We start from the raw sequence: 8,945 nt of genomic DNA on the forward strand, positions 1-8,945 counted from the left end.
TCGGATTTTTTTTCCCTAAAATTTAATATTAAAATTAGTTGGGTTTTTTCGTTTGTTAAGAACACCTGAAATGTGTTTGTTTTGGATCCCAAAACCCAATTTCTCTTAGCACACGGTCTCCCATGAGTTTTTCCAGAAGATATATATACAAGAAAAGCTATAAGCAAGGTTTTAGAAAACGGTTTCGAGACACGTAACCGTAATGGTCATCCTGTAACGGTGTCGAGAGTATCGAACAATACATAACATGAATCGGTTGTAGCGGTTGTGAACCCGAAAACCGACCAATTCGTAAGAATAGCCAATACGCTTCGATATTTTATCTCACGGGTATATTAATGGGGTGTAATGATATCGGAAGGTTAAAAAAATCCGTTACGTAACGTATGAGCCGATTTTAAAACCTTAGCCTATAACATTTGCCAAGCAACTTCCTAAGTTTTTCGCTTATCCCAAAAAAACTTCCTAACTTTTTCACATTTTTATAACATTTGCCAAGCAATGAAGCAATCCACTACATCGAGGGCCACTTAGATTTGGCGAGCACATACAACTACGTACTTTCAGGAAAAAATTTGGACAAATCCAGGATTAGGGGTGAATCACCCCGGGTGATTATTCTTCCATTTCCTGATTTCGGTAAGTTAGTCAAGATCTAACATCTGACTGTGATGTACTGGTCTCTGTGGTCTATTCGCAGCACAACACGAGCTACAAAAGGGGCAACCTATATGATGTAGCGATTAAACAATACCTTACAACTAGATCAATAAAAGTGCGGATAAAAAAAAAGATCAATAAAAAGAAAAGAAAAAACTTACAACGTTTAGGGAATAAGTTAACTTATAGATTTTGGGGGTCGACATGCACAAAATGCATACCTAATGGTCCATTGGGTATATTACATGATTCCGTTTCGGTTTAAGTCATCGATCAATTGGACTTGAAAATAATAATTTCAAATTTCAACATTGGAACATTCTTTTACAGTAAATGTTAGAGAGGGTTCGCCGCTCAAATCCAGGTATACGAGTGGAATAATTCGTTGCTACTCAATTTGCGCCAATGTGCCGTTATCCCATTGCTCGATTTTGATATTGAAATCGACAAATTGAATTTTTGGAATCACATTACACGAAGGCATACTTGCTTGTGGACGGTAAGATTTGCTTGAGGAAAGTAAGAAAGAATTACACCAGTTCCCCCTGAAACTAGTCATCCTTTTCACATTCACTCCGATTAATCAATACACTTGTATATACTAATTAGGTCCAGCCTCGTGCAAGGCACGAGAATCATGCCCGTTGCAGATGATGTTTTGTTTTGTTTTGTTGTTTGTTTGATTGGGGAAAGGTGGGGTCGGGAATTATTTTGTATTCCTTTGCATTACTTTGTGTTGTTGGTTGAAAGTTGTTTGGAAGTGCAAAATACGTGAAAAGAAATACTCAGATAGGTGTTTAAAGAAGAGAATTGAAGTAAAGGTGGAGAGGACACATGCGTGAAGTAAGGATGGCTATTACAATTCTCTTTAGGGTAGTCCTATGGTACACACCCCTTATTAGGAGGTGTACCATACGCACCATGATTTTAAATCCTTGGATTTAAAAGTAAATAATCCGGACCACCCATTTATTAAATCAATTAATAAAATAAAAAAATGGCTTAGCAGGTAATAGGTTATTCTCTTTTCTTTGACTCTCTCTCCCTCTTCCTCATTCTTAAAATATTGCAAATTATATAATATAACCATAATTGTTATGACAACACAAAAAATTGAATTTGTGGTATGGTATTTTGCTAATTATAACTATCGTTAATTGAACATTTCGATTGAATTTTTTTGTAAGACACGTTGTGGGTATGAAAACGTCAATTTATGGTGTTGTCATAATAAATTTGGTTATATTACTGAATTTGTGGTTTGGTATTTTGTTAATTATAACTATCGTAAACTGAACATTCCGATTGAATTTTTTTTATATGACACGTTATGGATATGAAAACGTCAATTTATAGTGTTGTCATAACAAATTTGGTTATATTACTGAATTTGTGGTAATTTGGTCTTGTTACGGAGTATTTTAATCAATTTCCTTTGCTATGACAGTTGTTGGCATGAAAATGCCAAATTATGGTATCGTCATAACAATTATGGTTTGTTATATAATTTGTAGTATTTAAATATATTTTTTTTATATGACACGTTGTGGTAAGAAAATGACAATTTTAGGTGTTGTCATAACAAATTTGGTTATTTTACTGAATTTGTGGTATTTTACACATGTATTTTGTTTGGGAATAACAATTGTTGATTTTGGTACGATATATTTTGATTTTTTTACGGAATATCATATGTGTCAAAGAATTTTTGGTACGACTCATTGTGGTAAGATAATGCAAATTTATGATATTGTCATAACATTTGTGGTTAGCATTATTTAATTTGTGATATTGTACACATATATTTGATTGGGGTACAAGTATTATGGTTTCTAGTACAAATAATTATGGTTACATAATAACAATATTTTTTAACTATGGATAACTTGCTAATGACCTGTTCAACAGGTAAATTTTAAAATAGAAGTCGTAACTAGCATAAAAAATATGCATTAGAAAACCAAAAATCGTCATAATAAAAATCACAAATTGTCATAATTTAGACATACGGTATACCATGTGTACCATAGTTTTGTCCTTCTCTTTAATATCCATTGCTCTTTGCTCTTGGTGATTTGAAATTAGAGCAGAACGAAATTCAATATTCTTGCAATCAGGTTGTCTTCTAAGAGGAAGAGATTCCTGTAAGCAGGTTGCTAGCGTACTTTCAAGGTCTAAAGCAAGCAGTTAGGAAAGCTACTTGAGAGAGAGAGAGAGAGAGAGAGAGAGAGAATAGAATCAACGAAAATCAGATAGTGTATGCATTCTTCCAAACATTATAAGATGATCCATAGGTAAGAAAATAAGTAATGCTCACCATAACTTTACTTTGCAAATCCAAAATCTGCAAAAATAGATTATGTTGCAGATAAATTGCTTTGCAAACAGAAAGCTCCCCATTATCATTTCATGTAAGAATTGAAAATCATAAGCAAGCATATGCTCATATGATTGAAGTATTCAACGACGACAAGAATGAAAAGTCGAGTAAGACAAGCACGTTGATAACAAGTAACAGAATGAAAAGAAAATGTTTGTCTTCTCCCTTCCTGCTTATTTATGGGTCCAAAAATAATTGTAGGCCTAATGGGAACCCCAACCCCTCCATTTTTCTCTCCATTTGCTTTCCTCAATAACAAGTAACAAAAACCTCCAATCACACAGATGAGCATAAAAGTTACGAGTGAATACAATAACTTATTCTTGGTCTTGTTCCAGGGGTTTGGTTTTGGTGCACCTAGGGAGAGACTAGAAAGACCAATAACTTATTCTTGATCTTGATGGTTAGGGGTTGGAACGGGGTGGGAATGCTGGAAATACAAGTTTTAAGGGAATTAAGCAAACGAATAGAACATGTCTTGACTAAAAGGAATCCACCATATGAACATGAGGCAAAATGTACTCTGTTAGCAAGTGTGATACCAGAGTTCGAGTCTTGAACAAAAATAAATTGCCACAGACATTTAAAGTAAATTCCATTCAAAGTCAACTTCCCTGGTTGTCATGTGTTGATTCACCACTTTGTGCACAGCACGAATATCATGGCCATCGAAACTTCTGATTTATCACAGGAAAGAGTAGTTGGTGTTGTTGCTAGAAAGAGTAGTTGGTGTTGTTGCTAGACGTGCGTTACTGAGTCAGTGGAACCTTGAAAATGACTGCTGTGCAAGGATTCAGAAGGGATTTGCGGTGTTTTTGCTGTATATCAGAGTGGAGACTGGCCCACTTAGTTTGGCAGTTCAAATCGATGGATCATATGTACCTAGAAACAATCTGGAGGAGTCAATTCTACTTCTGATGATTCTTATGAGAAAGTTTTACCTCGGTAAGATCAAATGGGACCCTTCAGTGATGGAGCACCTTACATTTGCTCTATCTTTGTGCAGCCAGACTTCTGTTCTAGCAAAACAACTTGAAGAGGTAATGCCCGGGGTGTTTCACTGTGTTGAACGATGGAAAACCATGGCGTTTGCTATAGCGGAGCAGGACAAAACAAGGTTGCATTGAATCTATTGAGGAAGTCTCTACACAATCACGAAAAACCAGATGATCTTACATCTCTGTTGCTTGCTGCCAAAATCTGCAGTGAGGATGCCCTTCTTGCTGCAGAAGTGCAGAGGGTGTGGGATATGCACAGAGGGCAATTGTGAATGCACAGGGAATAAATGAACATCTAAAAGGTGTTGGCCCAAATGTTAGGTCTTTGTTTGGGCAAACAAGTCTCTTCCTCAGATTTTGAGAGGTCTCGTCTTCAGTCTGACGCATTAAAATCGTTAGATGGAGCGGTTGCTCTTGAGTGTAACAACCCGGACCTAATTTTTGAGTTGGGAGTTCAGTATGCAGAGCATCAGAATTTGAATTTGGCTTTACAGTATGCCAAACAGTTCATTGACACAACAGGTGGATCAATTCTGAAAGGCTGGAGATTTCTTGCCTTGGTTTTGTCTGCTCAACAGCGGTTCCCAGAGGCGGAAGTGGTGGTTGATGCTGCTTTAGATGAGACAACAAAATGGGAGCAAGGACCGCTACTCAGGATGAAGGCAAAGCTGAAAATCGCACAGTCATCACCCGTGGATGCAATTGAAACTTACCGTAACCTCCTTGCATTGGTTCAAGCCCAGAGGAAATCATTTGGGCAGTATCGGGGAATGGATCAGGTCAGACCCATCACTCCCTTATGTTTTGAGATGAAAATTTCAGTTTTGAACCTCTCTTGAGTACCTTCTATCTATTTCACTGGAACTAGTTGTTTACAATGTCAGTATCATTAGCATGTGATACCATCATAAGAAAACAGACTGACCATACTACTTTTAGTGATGGATAATAAATATAGAGTCCAATATGAAGGAACTTGTACATCTTATGCGTAAGAATATTTGGTGAAGATGCAAGTATATTGTGCATGATGTGTCAACTAAAATAAGTCTTTCTGAAGATGTTTGTAATTTAAAATGATGTCTCATTAAACTCATGGATTTAGCTTTCGACCTTTGTTTATGTTTGGAGACCGAAAGTGGACATAAGTTCAAAGACAACGTTTTGTTTATTTGTTCATTTAGTTGAATTTTTTGACTATTGGTAGATTGTTGTTGACTTTAGCCGTTAAAATAATGTTTTTGAGTTGCAAGAAGGCTTCGTCATTGTGTAATCCAAAAGCAAGGTTCTACATCTTTCACACACACACACACACACAGGTACATTCCTTGATAAAAGAAACAGAAGGTCACCTTTCGTGAAGTGGAACCCGCTATGCTGGGACAAGGAAGGTATGCAAGATGACACCTTTGGCTACACCCACAAGGAAAACGGACACCATAATATCTTGAGGTCTAGTGCTTCCAAGGCTGTAGTTAAAGACCACAAGAATGAGAGAACAATGGACCCTAGTAGTTGGACCATAGGGTGTCGACTTGCAAATCTTTAAGGGGTGCTAATTGGTTGCTGCACCATTCTCTTCCTTATAGAGCCTTACCTTTTCAGGTACGAATGAAATTTCTTCAGAATTACTTGCTGTTATGTGCTTTCTTCTGGAGAATAAATTGAGAATGTAGTTTTTCTATGTTTTAGGTCAGGGACGTGAATTTGCTTCAAATGTACATTGTCCTGGATGGCAATATGTATGACTGGGGATACTTGCAAATTTCTTTATCAGTTTTTGTTTTCAATAGGTTTGAAAATTCTAAATTGCTTTTGGATTAATAACCCTCTTTAAATGACAGATTAATGATGATAAAGTAAATGAATTTGAAGTTTGGCATGGTCTTGCAAACTTTTACCCCAGCCTTTTGCATTGGAGGGATGCAGAGATATGCTTGGAAAAAGCGAGAGCACTATTTGAGTACTCTGCTGAAACACTGCACACAGAAGGTGAGACCTGAAACTCGATCTAGTGCAATGATGAATTGTTTGAAGATTCATTTCATGTTGCTTTTCTTGGTTCTCAAAAACACATATACAGTTAATGGCTTCTTTCTGGACGTTTTGTCTGGTTCTTGTGATTTACTTTCGCACATGTTTTAGACTGTTTTAGACTATAGAAAATATCAACTTATTGCAAGAGGTTGGAATGTGCTATAATGTATGTGGGGGCTTCGGTGATGGCCTCGGTTATTAAACCGGACTACCATTAACCGAAGTCTCATATCAGGCGTGACCGTGTATACTCCTCTGTACTCGCTCGGTGTCAAGTCTCCTGTTGGCGCTTCGGGTATTACCGAAGAACAAGCATTCCGTTAAGATCTCTTGAAAGAGTAGCGCACCAAGAGGGGACCAAGAGCGACACGTGTCGGAAAGAATCATCTAGGCTAGGTCTGGCCATGTGCTTCGTAACCGTCTTATCCGGTGCGTCATCTATGACGTCACTCGAGGCGGTTACCTAAGCGTGATCTCCACGCGTTAGCTTGGAGCCCAAGTTAACCTAGGTCTATAAATACAAAGGGATACTCATCTTTGAGAGGTATGCCATCTTTCTCTAACCCTAGACCTAAAAGCAACTCTCCTTACATCTAACTTGATCGTCGGAGGGTCACTAGGCTATTCCAGCCTTAGTGACTTGTTGCAAGTTCAGCGGCGGAGGAACAGAGCAGCGGAAGAGAAGTACTAGTTCAGGCCAAGGTCCCTCCTCCTAAATCGAACCCCTACAATGTATCCTTGAGACAGTGGAAATAAAATAGTGTAGATCCAGTTCCAGTCTCTTAGCAGATGACAAGTGTGACATATATTCTCTTAGTCATTAGACTAGTTATAGATCTTAAACCAAGTTGGTTCCTCAAAAAGTCAGCAAATATTGGAATGCATATGCCCATATAGGCCTCATATGTTTCCTATTTTGGCTAATGGGATTACCAGTCCAAAGAGACCACAAGTCCTTCGTTCGTTTGGAACTTTTCTGTCAGGACTAGTTGGATATGGCATCCCACAAAATGTAGGATATAGAGTACCTGGGGGGAAAGAGGTATAAATCATCCCATAACTATTAGTCCAGTTAAACAAAGGGGCTAATACATGACCAATCTTTTATCCAAATAAAGAAAATCCATTCTGACATCAAAAGAGACCGTGGAACTTGCAAGCTGAGTTGGGGGTTTTGGCTAAGTTCATCTAGGTCAAGGATTCAACTCTTGACCACCAATAATGCTCTAGCATCTATCGTATGAATTTCTTGGCTTTCTTACATAAAATGGGGACCGTGAAAGTTCTGATATTTTGTGCCATAATTCTGCAAGGTATCATATACGAAGCACGGGGACAAATCCAAGAAGCTTTGGCTGCTTATATCAATGCTCTTCTATTAGAACCAGGTTATGTACCTTGCAAGATCTTGATTGGTGCAGTGTTGTCAAAGATGGGCTCAAAGGTGCTGCCGGTTGCAAGAAGCTTACTCTCAGATGCATTGAGAATAGAACCTACAAATCGCATGGCTTGGTATTACTTGGGAGTGGTTCACAAGGACGATGGACGAGTAGGTGATGCTATTGACTGCTTTCAGGCAGCCTCTATGCTTGAAGAGTCTGATCCCATTGAAAGCTTCAGCTCCATTTCGTAGTTGGTTTCAATCAACCAGAGGTTCAAACCTTCAAAATTTTCCCCTTCGGCTCTCCTCCAGTTTAATGTAGACTGTCAAAGCGGCCAGCATCAGTGTAGCTTGATTTTTATGGGTTTGGTTGCATATTCCTCTTCAATCATTTAGGCTGCATTTGGTCTTGGACTTGTAGTGGAACTTTTGGAAGGAAAAGAAAAAGGTGTGGAAAACAGTAGATATGTAAAAGGAAATCCCTTGCATATTCTTTCTCTTATAGAAGTTTCTGCACACATGTATGATCCAATCACGACCTAAGGTTCTGAGTGTGATGGAGATTGTAATCAGAAAGTATGGAGAACTGGATATAAGTTATTCAATTTGATTTTGAACGGAGATTGGATTTTAGGCAGATTGGCCAAGTGGGGCTTGTAAATATTTGTTGCTCAACTGAGTGAATTCTTTGGAAAATAGATCATTTATTCAGGCTCTTTGAGATTCTTTGTAGTAAAGGCTATGTCTGTTCACTATAAACTCGAAAAATAACGAAGCTTGTTTGTTTGCAAACCAAGGAAAAGACAATAACCGTTCATCCAGCACCAAAAGAGTACAGAAAATTTCACTGAAATATTTTCGAGCTCCAAAGAAAATGCAGAGGCTATAGGTGAATTTAATTACTAGAAGCATGGTAGCCTATAGGTGAGTTTAAAATATTTTCACTAGTACCCTTCTCTTCTGTTCTGAATTTTTGTTATATGCTCTCTCCCTTGCCAATTTTAGTATTTTGGAATATTTTTAACAGATGATTTCACACTTGCGCTTCCCGCGCATGCCCATGCATGTGCGTTATGTGACTTAGGTGGTAGGAAAAATATGTTGTGGCATAAATTTCATTCTCATGTGGATTTCCCTTCTTATCAGAATATAAACAGCTAAGGTTTTGTAAGTAATATTACTATCTTATCTTTGGTAACATATGTGGTTGTGGGATAAAAGAATGATAGAAATGGTAGTATGTGCTATCTTTTCATCCCGCATTTGATTGCAGAAAAGCCGTTTCTTTAAACGTGCTTACCAATAAACTTAGCCGGATGTTAGGCCTTTGGAGCAATAGGAAGTATTTTTATTTTTTGGATCTTTTTCCAGAAGGTATATATACAAGAAAAGCTATAGGCAAGGTTTTAGAAAACGGTTTCGAGACACATAACCGTAATGATCATCCTATAACGGTGTCGGGAGTATCGAACAATATGTAACATGAATC

At 37.8% G+C, this 8,945-nt stretch overlaps 1 pseudogene; it reads left to right on the forward strand.

The window, feature by feature from the left end:
• The first annotated feature begins 338 nt into the window (after window positions 1-338).
• Window positions 339-8,167, forward strand: LOC131315567 (protein NPG1-like; annotated as a pseudogene).
• Window positions 8,168-8,945: the final 778 nt, after the last annotated feature.

The sequence above is a fragment of the Rhododendron vialii genome, chromosome 1a, assembly GCF_030253575.1.
Source record: "Rhododendron vialii isolate Sample 1 chromosome 1a, ASM3025357v1".
Classification (NCBI taxonomy): domain Eukaryota; kingdom Viridiplantae; phylum Streptophyta; class Magnoliopsida; order Ericales; family Ericaceae; genus Rhododendron; species Rhododendron vialii.